The sequence below is a fragment of the Rhinatrema bivittatum genome, chromosome 3 (assembly GCF_901001135.1).
Source record: "Rhinatrema bivittatum chromosome 3, aRhiBiv1.1, whole genome shotgun sequence".
In the NCBI taxonomy this organism is placed as follows: Eukaryota; Metazoa; Chordata; class Amphibia; order Gymnophiona; family Rhinatrematidae; genus Rhinatrema; species Rhinatrema bivittatum.
The window spans coordinates 291,365,987-291,382,366 of record NC_042617.1 but is presented as its reverse complement, the minus strand read 5'-3'; the positions used below and the strand labels follow the sequence as shown (position 1 = coordinate 291,382,366).

Here is a 16,380-nt window from a genome sequence, read left to right as displayed (position 1 = left end):
TCCCATTAAACCATGTCTTTCTATGTGTTCTGTGATTTTTATTCTTTAGAATAGTTCTCCGATTTTTCATGGCACTGAAGTCAGACTCACCGGTCTATAGTTTCCTGAATCACCCCTGGAACCCTTTTTAAAGATCAGCGTCGCATTAGCTACCCTCCAGTCTTCAGGTACAATAGATAATTTTAATGATAGATTACAAATTACTAATAGATCTGTAATTTTTTAATTTTTGTGATCTTTCAGAATTCTGGAGTGTAAGCCATCTGGTCCAGGCGATTTGGTACTCTTTAGTTTTATCAATCTGCCCTATTACATTTTCCAGGTTCACCATGATTTGTTTCAGTTCTTCTGAATCATCACCATTAAATACAGAGGTTGATATTCAAAAGCCATTTAGATGAATAACTGAAAAGTTATCCTTCTAAATAGCAAAACAGTAATATTAAACACCATATGTGGCTACATGATGAGCTATGCAGCAAGAATATAGCCACATAAATCGGGGGCGGGTGAGAGGTGTTTTTGGGAGAATCATAGTTATCAACCTAAGTTATGTGGCTAACTCCAGTGTTTGGAGTTAAACGGCTTAACTTATGCAGCTGACTCTGATCGGGCTGTAGGGCTGTCCTAAAGTTAGCTGGTTATACGTAACTAGCTAACTTTTAAGATAGCCAGGTATATTCAGCGGTTTGACCACACTGCTGAATTTATCCAGCTAGTTAGCCAGATATGTTTATCCGGCTAACTAGCCGAGCTGCATGGAGGCTGAAAATGAACCCCAGCGTTTCCAGCATCGGTATCTCCCCAACATCCTCTTCAGTAAACACCCAAAGCAAAGAATTCATTTAGTCTTTCTGTTAATGCTTTGTGTTCCCTAAATGCTCCTTTTCCCTTCGATCATTTAATGGTCCAACCAACTCCCTCACAGGCTTCTTGCTTTGGATATATTTTAAAAAGTAATTGAGTTTTTGCCAGCTTCTTTTCAAATTCTCTTTTTGCCTACCTTATCAATACTTTACATTTCACTTGCTAATGCTTCTGCTTTTTCCTGTTTAGCTGGATCCTTTTTCCAAATTTTTAAAATCTCCTTTGGTTAAAATAGTCTCCGTTTTAAGCATGCCAGCAGTCGTTTGGTCTTCCTTCCAACTTTTTAAATGCGTGGAATACATCTGGTCTGGGCTAACAAGATTGTATTTTTAAACAATGAACTGAAAGAAAACATCCACAAAATTCCACCAATCATAAAAATGTTTCACTTGTTTTTTTCATTTAGCATCCACGGAATGCATTTGTGTGTTCATGCCTGATGTAAACTCTTAACCTTTGTAGCTGCACCTTTTCATTTTTTTTCTGTTTTCCTCATTTTATCAAAGTCTCCCTTTTGAAAGTTAAATGCTAGTCATAGATTTACTTAATGTCCTCCCTCCAGTCATTAAATCAGATTTTTATTTTTTTTTTGTAATTTGTTTTTATTGTAATATTAAACATACAACATTGTTCAGTTACATCCATTTAAGACATGAATAAACATTGTCAACTTATCTGCAACCATTTTTTGTGAGTTTTTATTATTAACTCTCTTAATCCGCCTCCCCTCCCCAGAAAGGTGGGCTGTATCCATAACACAGTGGTATAAGTCAACGAGTAAACTAGTGGCGGTGGGTAATCAGCCTCTCATACAAACTTTACAGCAGGGCTGTCTCTGGGAAATGACCCAGCCGGGTACCTGAAGGATATGGTTCTCCTATGCTATCACTGGGGATCCTCTTCCCCCGGGGAGCTGCTCTTTTCCAACCGTGCTTTTAAAGGATTCCATATCTTTGAGGATCTTAAACATTCCTGTTTATTTAGTGCAATCATCCTGTGGAGGGACTAGAGCCTCTCCAACCTTGAGGTCATGCTCGCCATAGTGGGTAAGTTTATCAGATCTCCACAAGGCGGCCAGCTTGCACCTCGCTGCTATCAATATATGAGAAGCGAGCCGCCCCTGATCTCGTGGTATATCTAGGTGGAGGTTCATAAGGGCACTTTCAGGAGTTAAGGTGACATCTTCTCCTGTAATGGCTCGGATATTTATTTATTTATTTATTTATTTATTTATTTACTTTTATATACCGGTGTTCGATTTTACATATCACATCGGTTTACATTTAAACAAAATTTGGATATGGAGTCTGCCTCCCAAAATTGTAGTACCCGAGGGCATTTCCACTGTAGGTGATAAGTTCCCTTCTGCTCGCCCCCTTCCAGCACCTGTTGCCTTGCATCAAATCAATCTTCTGTATTTTTTCCGGAGTGTAGTACCATCTTAATAGGGTCTTACAGCAGTTTTCCGCTAGTTGGGTGTAAGCGGACCCTTTTTTTGTATTCAGGAATTAGTGTCCCAAGTTTCCTCTGAGAGGGTTCTGCCCAGGTCTTTTTTCCATGCCCTCATGTAAGCCGGTTTTTCCAGCGGATCCTTGTTGATATAATTATACCCTTGTAAGATCGATCTTTGCATATTATCTGTTGGTCACACCAGTTTTCCATTTGGGTCTTGCCTAATGCGAGGTCTATTCCCAGTTGTTCAGCCAGCAGAAAATGCCTTCTTTGGCGAAAAGGGAATATGTCCTCCTGTGGAAGCTGATATCTGTCCTGAAGTATTGGGAATGGTACTAAAGCCCCTGCCTCCCAAAGGTGCCCTAATCTGGTAATGCCCTTCACCCCCCATGTTTTAAAAAAGTTTGGCTGATCTCCCATGGGAAAGGAGGCGAGGGATTGGATACCGGTGCTATAAAAGTATTGCCGTTTTCCTACTAACTGACTACGCCATTGCTCCCACACCACCAGTGTGGTATTGGTCAGCAAGGGAAGGCATTTCAATGGTAGCCAGGTGGCTCTGGGCTACCAGGTTAGTGCTCTGAGTGACATTTTTTCTATCATTGATTGTTCTATATTTACCCATTGTTTGTGTCTCCCTTCCTATTCCAATCAAACATGGCGTGCAGCGGAGCCGCCATAAAGTACCTTCTCAAGTTGGGTACCCCTATCCCACCTCTCAGTTTAGGTCTGTACATAACAGCACGCGATACCCTGGGGGGCCTTTGCTTCCAAATGTAGGGAAAAATACGCTGTTGCCATTTAACACCGTGGGGATGTGTATTGGCAGGGATTGGAGTAGCCCAGTCTGGGTAAAATATTCATCTTCACAGAGGATATCCTACCAATCCATGATGTATATACAGTTTGGGCCATCTATCCAAGTCCTGGAAAATCTTTTGTATTGGGGGGGGGGTAGTTTAGCTGATACAGCTTGTTGGGGTTATTACTTATGTAGACCCCCAGATATTTAATCTTCTTTGGTGCCCATCTAAAATGGAATGAAGACTTCAACGCTGCAAGGTCTTCAGCCCCCACAGACACATTCAGCAATTCAGATTTCTCGACATTAAGCTTAAAGCCGGACACACTGCCGAATTATTGCAATTCGGCCAATGCTCCTGCTAAGGATTGGGATGAATGGGTCAAAAAACCCAAGATATCATCAGCGAATAGTGACATCTTATATTCCCTCTCCCCAATAGATACTCCCCTGATTGCCAGGGTTCGGCAGACTCTGATAGCCATGGGTTCTAAGAATAGCGCAAAGAGTAATGGGGATAAAGGACAACTCTGTCTTGTTCCCCTGTTTATGGGAAAGGGCTTGGAATATGTCCCATTGACTTACACTCTCGCCGTAGGGGCATTATACAATTGTATCCAATTAAGAAAATAAGGACCAAAATTCATCGCCTTCAAGGTATGAAATAGGAATGGCCAGTTCACCATGTCGAAGGCTTTTTCTGCATCCACCGATAGAAGGACCGCTGATATGGATTATTTTTTGGACCACCAAACTAGGTCCACAATTTTGCGTATATTGTCAGCAGCCATTCTACCAGGGATAAAACCCACCTGGTCCATATGCCACCAGCCTTGCCATAAACCTGTTAATTTGGTTCGCTATTATTTTCGCTAGCAATTTGAGGTCCACGTTGATTACAGAAATGGGCCTATACGACCCGCATTGAGTTAGATCCCGACCTGGTTTCCCCAATATGGTTTTTCCTGCAACATTAGCACCCGACCTCAATAGGATGCCCTCCCTCAATGAATTAAATAATGCTCTCGAGGGGTCAATCAACGAGGACAAGAATTTCTGTAAAACTGTGGTGTGTACCCATCGAGGCCTTGGGCTTTATTGGCTTTAAGTTCCTTGATTGCCTGTTGGATTTCGGGGGCAGAAATTTCCCGCTCCAGAAAGCCTCTTTCCTCCTTTGTAAGGGTGAGTAGGCTAATATCTTTGACGTAGGCGTCAATCTGCTCTGGGGAGATATTTGTGTTTGCCTCATATAGGGCCCCGTAAAACTGCTGAAAGCGGTGCCTAATATCAGGGAGTGAGGTTATTAAACTACTATCTTTGTGTCTGATCTCTGAAATCTGGTTTTGTGCCATCCTTCGCTTTATGTGTCTAGCTAATAGTCTCCCTGACCAATTTCCCCACTCAAAGTTTTCTTGTTCTACCAGCGAGAGTTGAGCTAAGATCTCAGCCTCCGCCATAACCTGCAGCTCCTTCCTTGCTTTCTGTAATTTCAAATATATGGCCTTAGATAGTGTCTGTTTATGAGTTGCTGAAAGATCCGCAATTTCACCTAAGAATCGCTGTTTTGCGCACTATTTCCTCCTCTTGACGAGGGCCCCTCTGGATATTAATATGCCTCTCACTACCGCCTTCAAGCAATGCTAATTCGAGTAACCCTTCCTAGAAGCATCTTATCCACTAAAAAAAATCTGTACGTGAATAAGATTGATGTGGGTGTGAGAAAAACGTATAGTTTCTGGCTTGTGGGTTTTGTTGTCGCCATACATCAGTTAGATCCCATTTTACTAGTATAGATTTTAGTCCCATGCTACTCCCGCCTGAGTTATCTGAGGGGCATAGAGTTAGCTTGAAGTCTCCTGTTACAATCAAAAGGCCCTCCTTTTCTCTGTCCAATATCTGGTCTATATGTTCAAAAAATTCCCTCTGTTCTGTGTTCGGGGCATAAACATTCAATAAAGTGTACATTTCCCCCTGATATTCAAATTTTATCAACAAAAATCTACCATTAACATTTTCCACATGGCTATGTATTATACAATCAAAACCTTGTTTAAACAAGGTTTAAACCAGAATATTTAGCTGTTTTACCCACTGCAGAAAAGAATTGATGTGCAAACATTGGCCAGGCGAGAAGGTGCTCATAACATCGTTTTAAATGTGTTTCCTGTAAGCATACTATCATTGCACCCTGATCTTGAATTTCCGTTTTAAGGAGGTGCCTTTTACGTGGGGTACTGAGGCCCTTTACATTAAGGGAGATAAATTGAAGTGCCATCATTTTTGTTTTCCCATCACTATTGCTATTGTGCAATCGTACTCGTAGCTCTCAGGGCTCAATGTACTGACTTCACTTGGGTCCCCTGCCGTTGTGTGCCCCCCGTTATAGCTCCTCGCTTGGCTATTACTCTGCTGTTCACCCTTATAATTATCCACATGATTAATACTTTTGTGTAACCCACAATACTTGCCCACCTGTCCCCCCCTCCCTCCCATGTCTCCATGACTGATCTGCTTGTGCAGAGGAGGACGGTGTCCGTCCCCGTCCCCCCCCCAGACCTTATGCCCAGCCTTCCCCTGACCTCTGGTGTAGCCCGTTTAACCCCTCCCCATCTCCCCGCCAACGTCAGTATTATTCTAGTCAGACTGAGATAGTCAAAAATATACTATTCCTCTGTAGGACATCCACCATTCTGCTCTTTTCTCCTCCGTTTTTCTTCTTGATTAACTTTCGCACACTGAGAATTGTCTCCTGCGTGAGCACTGTAGCTATACTTCACCCAAGTCCATCCACTGTAGTCTATAGTTTGCTGGCGCAGCCTCCTTCCGCCTTTCTCCACCCTCTGAGGTGTTTCAGCTCTTTCGCGCACTGCCGGTGGAGTGGAGTCCTTGACCGGGTGACCTGCTGCTTTCAAGATGGCCACCGCCTCAGCTAGAGTTCTGGCTTTAGATGTTGTGCCCCGGATAGTCATGGAAATCCCCAGCGGGAATAGCCACCGATAGCTTAGGTTTCTTTCCTTAATACCGATGTTATAGGCTGGAATTTCTGTCGTCACTTTATTGTCATCGATGATAGGTCGGAGAACACGGAGATGGACTGGGACTCCCATTGCCAGGACTGCTGTTTCCTTGCTACAGTTAGTACTCTTTCCTTGATCAGATAACGCAAAAAACAGGCAATGATATTGCGTGGTTGATTTCCCGGTCTGGGTCCCAATGTTCTGTGTGCCCTTTCTATTTCTATCATCGGGCGTGTTTTAGGCATTTGCCTCTGTCTCTTGGTCCAAAAAGAATTTACTCAGGTTCCTCACTACCTCGTGGCAGTCATCGTAGACCTCTGTTTCAGGTACACCTCTGAATTGCAGGTTGCATCTGCGATTCCGGTTTTCCATGTCTTCCAACTTTAGTAGCAGGTCCGAGCCGGTTTGGTTTATCGTGTCACGTTGGGTCTGCAGTTTGTCGACCTGTGCATCCAGTCTAATATCGCAGTCATCTACCCGGCGGCCTATCTCCGCCATCTCCTCCCGTAGCTCCGCCATCAAGTCCATCATTTCCTTTTTATTTTCTTTCATATCTTTGCAGAGATCACCGAACCACTGCCTAAATTCTTCCCAGGTGGGGACAGCGCATATTGGAAGAATCGGATCTCCTGGAGGCAATCCATCATCCCTGCTCTGCATTCCCGCCGGCTCAGAGGCCATACTTTCTGGTATCCTGTCCACGCTCGCTGCTCCCCCCTTAGAAATATGAGTATTGCTTTAAATCGGTGCCTTTTCGTTTTGGATGTCATGAAGGTGGAGGATTTGAATCGTCTCGATCTGAAAAATCTCCGCTGTTGGTGGGGGATGGACAGCGATTCAGTCAAGGTTATCTCGAGGTGTTCGGGAGCTCTAGTTTAGGCTGCCATCTTGTCCCGTGACGTCACCGCCCTCCCCATTAAGTCAGATTTGATCACATTGTGATCACCGTTCAAAGCACAGGACCACAAAGGCAGGCAGAGCTCTGGAGTCTCAATGCGTGGATGGAGGTGATTGTGCAAGGGGTTTTACTATTAAGAACTGGGCAGCATTTTGCGGGAAAAAGAGAGCCTTTTCCATAAAGGATGAACTTCATCTTAACCAAGGTGGAACCAGGCTGCTGGCACTAACCACCCCTCCTCCTCCTTACGCCAATGACCCTCCATCCACAGCCCCCCCAACAACCCCCCATTTGTTCTTTGCCCATCAATACTGGCGAGTGAAGAATGCCTGGGAAATGAGCACTGGCGGAGGCAGGGGATGAAGGATCACTGAGTTAAGAAGGCGTAAGAGTGCGTGAGCCCTGAAGGTTCAGCCTCCCCCACATTTTGGAGACTCAACACCCCAGAGCTGTTGTGAGCCTGTGTGAGGACTTAACTCTGGGACGGGTTGTGTGTCCCCCTCCGGCCCCGAAGCAGGGGGCTACGCATACAGCGGGGCCATACTAAGCACCTGGTTGAGACTTTCAGGAGGTGGCTAATTGATGGCATCCACATGAAAGGGGTGCACAGAGGGGCCTTTCCTTTGGCACATCCCTTCTGTGAACCCATCCCCTTGTAGCCATCAATTTTATATTCCTGAATTTGCATCTGTATGCAAAACTGCTTGCCAGATTTGTTTCTGTTCATATAAAAGGTGCGTATGCGGCAGAGTGTTTACATTAAAATCTATGGAGAGTACTTTCAGGAGATGGCAGGCATTTCCGATTTTCTATGACAATGTTGGTGAAACAAGCTGACTTTTTGGTCCATCTCGGTCTCCATTTTCTCATTTTCCCTCCGTCTCAGTCTCTCTCTCTCTCATGCCCCTCCTTTCCTCCTCCTCAGAGAAGTCTAACCTTGACTTGGATTGGGCAGGGACGTTCTCTGGACAGTGCCGCAGACATCTGGATGCTTTTTTTTTGGCCCAGTAGTTCTTGACCCTTTGCATTCCCAGCTCAGTCAGAAATTATCTTCATTCACAACTATGGAAATGAAGAAATGAGAGATTTTTTTTTTGTCTTTTTATTTTGTAATATTGCCAAGAAAAATATTTCAAAACTGATTCATACATATATAATAGTAAAGGAGTCAGAGCTCTTGTTGAAAAATCTCTCTCTCTATAGCTTGTAGATGGTGAGCCCTCTGGGCACAGGGAAATGCCTACAGTGCCCGAATGTAATCCACTTTGGCTGAAAGGCAGAATATAAATCTAAAAGAAACAAGCGTGTGTGATTTCCTGTGAAGATGTTGGACAACAGGCATTTCAGGAACATACAAATTGGACCTTATAAAAGCATTCTGAGTTTCTTCATCTTGGCTGATTTATCTTTTCATGCATATTGAAGTCTTTGTAGAGATATTCAGGATGATGCAATACAGCGCACGACCCAACACGCGATTGGGCGCGAGTTCATAACCCCCAATGCAAAACGGGGGTTAGTGCATCCAAAGCACATGTCCAAAAGAAGGCATAGCTAATAGTGCTCGTCGCATGTAAATTCATATTGATGAGGCTATTAGCTATTTCCTCCCAATGGAAAAAAAAAATTGTGCACCTGACACCAACATTTTTACTCCAAAATGAACGCCTGTCCCGGAACAGGCATTGGTTTTTGAGGAGCCCAAAAAGTGTGTACAGAAAAGCAGAAAACACTGCTTTTCTGTACTTCCTCCGACTTAATATTGTGGTGATATTAAGTCGGAGGAACTGAAAAAATAAAGATATCCAAATAAAAAAAAAAGTGCCAGCAGTCAGGTTAGGAAAACGATGCTCAGAGAATTAAGCGTCCATTTTCCTAACCCACTGCCAGCCCATCTCCTGGGCGCCCGCTGCCAAGGAGGTGCTAAGGGCGCATAGGGAAAACTCTTGCCTCCTTTTTACCGTGGCAGCCCATTTGCATCAGGCGCCCTGGAGAGGTCGATCAATCATATGTGCCTGTTTTCCGCGCACTGATATTGCATCGGCCTGATTATTTGCTAGTTTCACAGGTATTCTTTAGAGATGTGTGTGATTATATATTGCTGACTTTTTTTTTTTTAGAACAAGAATAAGTGAGCAGTTATGGTCTGTGTTGTATGAACTGACGAGTGGGTGTGTGTGGATAGAGATAGAGGTATTCTGTATAATCAGTTCTTTATATACATTTATGGTATTTTTGAACATTGAGAACACTTCAATATGACTTCCTTATCACATTTTTAATATTCCTACCAAAATTATTTTTAAACAATTTAAGAAAAAGACATAGTCGCAGCAGTAGTTTAATGGATATAGGGATATAGCTGATGCATGGTAACATAGTAGATCACAGCATAAAAAGACCAAAATGGCTTGCCCAGTTGAGATCCTTCCAGTTGGGTAGATGAGCATAAAAATTCACATATGCAGCTCAACATTAATCCCCCTCCCCCCCAATCTCTTAACCCATTTCACACCACTACTCTATATCCATCCCAAGCATGCCCAAAATCTGTTAAGACCTGGCCTCCACCACCTCCAGTTGTAAGCCATTTTAGGCTTTATATCTTACACGCATTCTTATAGAGCCAACATTAAATTTATGTATTTATTTAAACTCTTTTCTATACCATCGTTAAGCAAGGAGCCGTCACAAGGGTTAACAATGAGGCACATAAATTAATGCTGCTAAGTGTGTTTATTATAACAACTAGACAGGTGCATGTAAGATACGGTACATAGTTTCATAATAATTATAGGATGATAAGTGAGATAGATATGTTTAGGTTTATTAGACCAGTTTTAAAATATGTATAATCTACATGTTATCTGTTGCTGTTTAAGAGTAAAACATACTCTGAGTAGGTGTGTTTTGTTAATGCAAAACTCATCGCTCGCTACAATTCCCTGGTTTTTATTCTCCATTCTCTTTGTGGTATGCTTGTTCAAATAGCCATATTTTTAGGCTTTTTCTGAATAGTTTGATGTCTTTTTGCAGTCTGATTTCTGATGGCATGGTGTTCCTTAATGTAGTCCCTGCTAATGATAGGGCTCTATCCCTTACTTGAGTTAGTCTTGCAGTTTTAACGGAGGGAATAGTTAGTAATGCCTTGTTTGCGGATCTCAGGTTCCTGTTAGGGACGTGTACTTTCAGTGCAGTGTTTAGCCATTCTGTTTTTTCGTCATGAATTAATTTATGTATGGTACATAATGACATATTGTATTCTCTGCTCAATGGGTAACCAGTGTAGTTCAATGAGAGTGTTAGTGATATGGTCTCTCTTACTTTTTCCCGTCAGAATTCTTGCTGCTGTGTTTTGCAGTATCTGGAGAGGTCTAATTGTTGTGTATGGTAAGCCCAGAAGTAGGGCATTACAATAGTCAGTGCTTGCAAAAATGAATGCTTGTAGCACTGATCGGAAATTGTTAGGTGTTAGCATTGGTTTTAGTCTCCTTAGAGTCATAAGTTTGTTGTAACCTGCCCTTATTTTCAAAGATATATGTTGCTTCATATTTAGTTCAGTATCGATTAACACCCCTAGGTTCTGTACTTTTTCAGCTAGTTCTATCTTTAGGTTGTTTTTGAGTGTGAGTGGGTTTTGAATTATTTTAAGTTTTTTCTTTCTAGATGTAAGAATTCTGTTTTCTCTGTTTATAATTATCTCCATTTGGTTAAGAAGCTGTTTAATAATATCTTGATACATGTTGGCTAGATCCAATGTAGCATCCAGGCCCCCTTCCATGCCTTATTACCAAGTTTTACAATGATTCACACAACCATCAAAACTAGTGAAGCTATTGTGCAAAATATCCGGCCCCCATCCTACAACCACCTCCACCTCCCGTGCCTTCCTGGAAGGCCGATGCAGCGTCATCACTTCTCTCAGGATCATGACTGCCACTCTGTGCAGGTTCGTCCTTGGCCTCCCAATGGCCTGTGGTGCCCCTGGATCATGCTTCTGTTGTTCCTTCACTTTTTGTTCGCAAAGATCCTCTGTGTTTATCTCGTAACGTTTGGAAGTCGGCTACCATTTTATCTTTCAGCAAGTCTGCACAATTTCCTTCATGTTTACTGCAGACTACTTGCATGCTCGCTTTGCCTTCACTCCCCTGTAAAATGGATCCTCTGTGCCTATCTCATGCCCTTAAATTCTGATACTGTTTTTGCTTCTGTTTCCACAGCATCCACCACCCTTTTCTGTGAAAAAAAAACCCACAAAAACATTTCCTTATGTATTTATCACCTTGCGGATCAGTTATCTTAACTGCAGTGTTCCTCAGGGTTCTGTGCTGTCCCCTGTTCTATATCTAGCTTCGTTAGCTACTCTAATTCAGAATTTTTTTTCTCCATGTTTTTATGCTGATGACATGCAGATAGTAGCGATCTGTAATCCCTTAACCTGTTTCTTCATAAACATTCAATAACTGACTTACCAGAGTAGCCGATTGGTTAACAGGAAACGCTTAAAATCAACCTTTCAAAATCTGAAGTTATTTGGTTTTTCAGGGCAGTAGAGAGGAATCAATTGCTTTCCCCCAACCATTGCTGGAAATATTCAGCTAAAAGAAACTATTACTATGTTGGGGATCAGCATGGACTCTAAGCTTATTTTCTCAGGACAGGTTTCCAAGGTGGTACAATCATCTTATTTTTTTTTTCTTCTCAGGTCATCTCTTGACCTCAAAGATTTAAAAACTCTTACTCATTAACTCTGTCATCTTGACTATTGTAAAGTACTAAGCCACGGTCTTAATCTCTCCTGGAGTCAGACTCCAACTTGTACAGAATACAGCTGCAAAGTAATATTTGGTAAATATAAATATGATCCCGTCACTCCATTGCTCATGCAGCTCCATTTGCTCCCCGTCCCGTTACAAATACAATTTAAAATTGGGTGCCTAGCATAGAAAGCTCTACAGTGAGGCGCACCCTCTTATTTTGCTTGTCCCATTACTCCTCATTGGCCACAAGGCCAGCTTCATTCTTCTCAGCAAGAGCTTCTAGTTTTGCCATCCCCTAAAGTTATCGGCCTGACGACCACATGAGAAATCAGTGTCTTATATTTTGCACCTAATTAACTCCTTCCCAGTGGCAAGTCATTTGGAGAGAGATTTGTCTAAAGTTTAGGAAAGCCTTAAAAGCTTTCCTCTTCTCTAAAGCTTTTGAGTCAGACTGAGAATTTTTCTGTCTGTTCAAGCTCTCCTTTGGTTCCTCTTAGAAACAGAATTAAATGTTGTGTGCTTGGGCTCCTTATTTTCTGCTTTCAGTTTTCCTTCCCTTCATTCCTTATTGGCTCTGTCACTAGTATGAAGTTTGTATATTTTATGGATTTTTGTATTGTTTGGTTATTACAAGTTCCTGTACTGATCTCTGGACCCTTGCACTAATTGTACTAGCTTTCTTGGTTTCATTTTATAATTCTATTTACATTCTATCATAATGTTATGTTGTAACACGTATCCTCCTATCAAGTAATTCTTAATTTTTGTATCTTTTTTTATTTTATCTTTCGCGTTGTTTTATTTTGTCATTGATTTTTTTAAAATTTTATTTAGGTTAATCAGCGATTCCTCTGTGTTGTCATTTTATATTTTATGGTGTCTACTATGTGACGTCAAATAATTTTCATTTTTTTTGCTAGGTGTTATGACTTGTAAGGTGGTATTCTTTCCTTTGTGTAATCCTATACATTTTTTTTTTCCTCTTCCTTGTTAACCCCAGTTAAACATTTACTGGTTTTAATATTATGCATTTATTTTGGCTATTTATTCAATTCTGTTTTGTTTTATTCTGTGTACGTTGCATTGACTTATCTTTTGTAAGATATTGCAGTCAAACCAATAAATATCAGCCTCTTATTTGACATTTATAAATCGCTTTCCAGTTCTTAATAAAATCTTCCAAAGCAATGTATAAAACAAATAACATAGAAACTGTATATAAAATAAATAAAATCGTTAAAACCAAACAAAGCCTCTTGCCATAAAGTTCTAGAACTTCTTTTCCACTGAAATGTTTCCTTCTTTTATTTTCACCTTTGAGATATTTGAAAGTCTCACTTTCCTCTCTCCTCACCTTTTTTAGGGCAGTGTTTTCCCAACCTTGACCTAGAGATGTACCTAACCATTCTGGTTTTCAGGATAACCACAATAAAATTGCATTTGAGAGAGTTGCAATCATTGAGTCTCCACCGTGTACAAATTTCTCTCATGCATATTCATCATAGGCATCCTAAAAACCCAGATCTATTAGATGTGCCTCCAGGATAGGATTGGGAACCACTGCTCTGGGATGTACAGACTTAGTCTCCTTTTATAGGACTCTACGTGCAAACATTGCATCATTTTTGAAGGCCCGTTTCCTGATTACCTCTAGTTTGACAATGTGCTTTTGGAGGGTCAGTCTCAAAACTGGAAACAGCACTCCAGATGAGATCTCGCCAGAGACGACATTACCCTTGTGATTTTACGTAACTATCATCAGGTGTAGTCTCTGATAACAGAGAAGAATTGGCATTCAGAGCATGAAATCTGGTAAGAGGGAAGGGGGAATGGGTTTTCCAGCCACTAAAGACAGATACCAGTCTTTGCTGACTATCCACGTTTACCTCATCTGGCCTTGCAGGTAGGAAGATCACTTGACTCTAGGTCATATGGAAGAGGAGAGAGCTGGTCTTGTATTTTCATTTCCTGTTTCAAAGTATTCTTGGAAGTTTATTCATCCTTAAAAAAAAACAAAACAAAAAAAAAACCTCAAACCAGGTTCTTCTGTCTGTAGTTTTCATGTTGAGAGTTATTTTGATATAGGAGGTAGGAAAACCAGAGCCTGTCGCTTAAAACCTACAACCCGATGACTTTTCTAACCAAAACAGGGATGGCCTAGTTTGTTTTTCAAGGCCTACAAACAGATATGGTTTTCAGGATAACCATGTTGAACATCTATGAACCAATCTGGGTCTAAAACTCAGGTTAATTTGCATATCTAGAGTCCCCTGAAACCAGACCTGTTTTTGCTCCCTAAGAACTGGAGGAAGCACCTGAGCTATTAGATTTCTCTGCAGCCTTTCACATTATGGATCATATTGTGTTCTCAATTAGCAGAAGCCGGCTTAAGCAGCAAGGTCCTAACCTGGTTCAGTTCCCTACTGTCAGATAGACAACACTCTGAAGATCTTGCTGATACCACGTCAACATACTGGATCTTAAACAGTGGGGTCCTCCAAGGATCTGTACGGTCACTAGTAGTCTTCAACGTATTCCTCAAACTATTGGCATAGCTGATCTGAACCTTTGACATAAAAGCCTACATCTATGCAGATGATGTCTCTCGTTCTACCAGTGGGCCTAGACCTATTAACAGCTATAAATAAAGATATGCATGTCTCTATAGTCATCCAAGAAAGGACAAAAAACAAACTCCATCTGAATCCCAATAAAATGGAGATTCTCTGGGTACAAAGCTTGCATAGACCAGTTCCTGACCTAAATATTACATTCAGAACCTATAAGCTCCTGTGAAGAAAGCACAGGTCAGAAACCTCAAAATGCTACCCGACTCGACTCACCATGCTGCTGCAAGTCCAGGCAACAGTAAAGAACTGCCACTTTCAATTATGAAACTTACAAAATACTGCACCCATTCATTGAGAAAACAAACTTACTCTCAGTAGCTCATGCCATGGGATCCACATGGCTGGACCACTGCAATGCATGCCACTAGGGTCTAACAGATAAGGCCCTCAGCAAACGCCAGATAATATAAAATGCTGCTATACGACTGATAGAATTATGCAAACCATGTGATCACATCACACCCGTCCTACACAAACTACATTGGTTACCAGTACTGTCAAGCATGAAATTCAAAAACATTGCCACTGATGTTGAAGGCTGTCAGAGAAAATGGACCTATCTACTAAGATCCTCACTTAAACTCTCAATGTCAATTCAATCATAAAAAGAAATGGAACAAGAGGCTTGCAGCATGAGACTTCTCAGGAGCTGCACCCGGTCTCTCTGGAGCTCCTTCCCGAAAGTGCTCCTACAAATACAGAACTAAACCAACATCAGGCAACAAACAAAAGCCTGGCTCTTCTGTCAGGCCTTTGATGCCCAGCCCAGAACTCTAAAGTACTAAGTTGACTCTGCCATCGACTCCGATGCCTTAAATGTGCTGCTACAAATACCTGTTTTGCTGTGATGGTGTTTTGTGAGTTAGCCACTAGTATTCCTGCTGAGGGGCTGGTAGAACCTAGTCAGGGTTAGTTGATCTAGTAAGTTGCTCCTGAGGGTTATCTCTTTATTGCCAAATTGTAATGTGATTTTTGCTGCTATTATATTTGTTCAGCTTTCTAATTGTGAGGCTGCAAAATAATCTATTTTAAGCTGCAGTTATAATATGCTGTAAACCGCTTTGGATAAATTTCGTATTCATAAAGTCAATTAACTCCAAGTATTAAATAATCACAAAACTGGCCTAAGTTCAGCACAAATGTCCTACATATCACAAAACTGGCTGTGGCTAGGGTTTGGGTTAAACAGATCAGTCCGTACCTAAGAAATTCCATGATGATGTCCTACAATCTAAATTTATATCTTTATTGAGCCAACACAAAATAGGAAACAGCCTATAACATAAGAAATTGCCATACTGGTTAGACCAAGGGTCCATCAAGCCCAGTATCCTGTTTCCAACAGTGGCCCATCCAAGTCACAAGTACCTGGCAAGTACCCAAACATTAAATAAATCACAAGTTACTATTGCTTATTAATTGCTATCATAGCAGTTTATGGATTTCTCCTCTAGGAATTTATCCAAACCTTTTTTAAACCCAGTTACACTAACTGTTGTAACCACATCCTCTGGCAATGAATTCCAGACTTAACTATGTGCTAAGTGTGTGAGAATTTTCTTCGATTTGTTTTAAATGAGGTACTTGCTAACTTCATGGAGTGCGCCCTAGTCCTCCTATTATCTGAGAGAGTAAATAACCGACTTACATTAACTTGTTCAAGTCCTTTCATGATTTTGTAGACCTCTATCTTATCCCCCTCCATCATCTCTCCTCCAAACTGAACAGCCCTAAATTCTTTACCTCACACCAGTGACAAGTAACCCAGAATAACACAGTTCCTCAACATTGTAACATACATTTGTAGGCCAACAAAGTCATTTTTTAAATGTAATTATACTCCACTCCCAATCCCTAATGCTAACCTATCCCCACATGTAAATCCATCCTTCTTCCCTCCCCTGTACCTCATGCTCTTATTTGCTTACCCTTTTCATTTTCACTTTCCTTTCCA

The 16,380-nt window shown here is 41.5% G+C and overlaps 1 protein-coding gene across 2 annotated transcripts in view; it reads left to right on the top strand.

Annotated features, from left to right (window-relative positions):
- Nucleotides 1-16,380, top strand: part of CSRNP2 (cysteine and serine rich nuclear protein 2) — a 43,439-nt gene that overhangs the window by 16,142 nt on the left and 10,917 nt on the right. Inside the window, exon 1 of one of the 2 annotated variants that reach the window (XM_029594950.1) lies at nucleotides 98-167. The exons of the other annotated variant lie outside the window; for it this stretch is intronic. The gene's annotated coding sequence lies outside the window, so the exon portion shown is untranslated. Of the gene's footprint in view, nucleotides 1-97; nucleotides 168-16,380 lie in introns of those variants that run through there. 2 annotated transcript variants of the gene reach the window in all.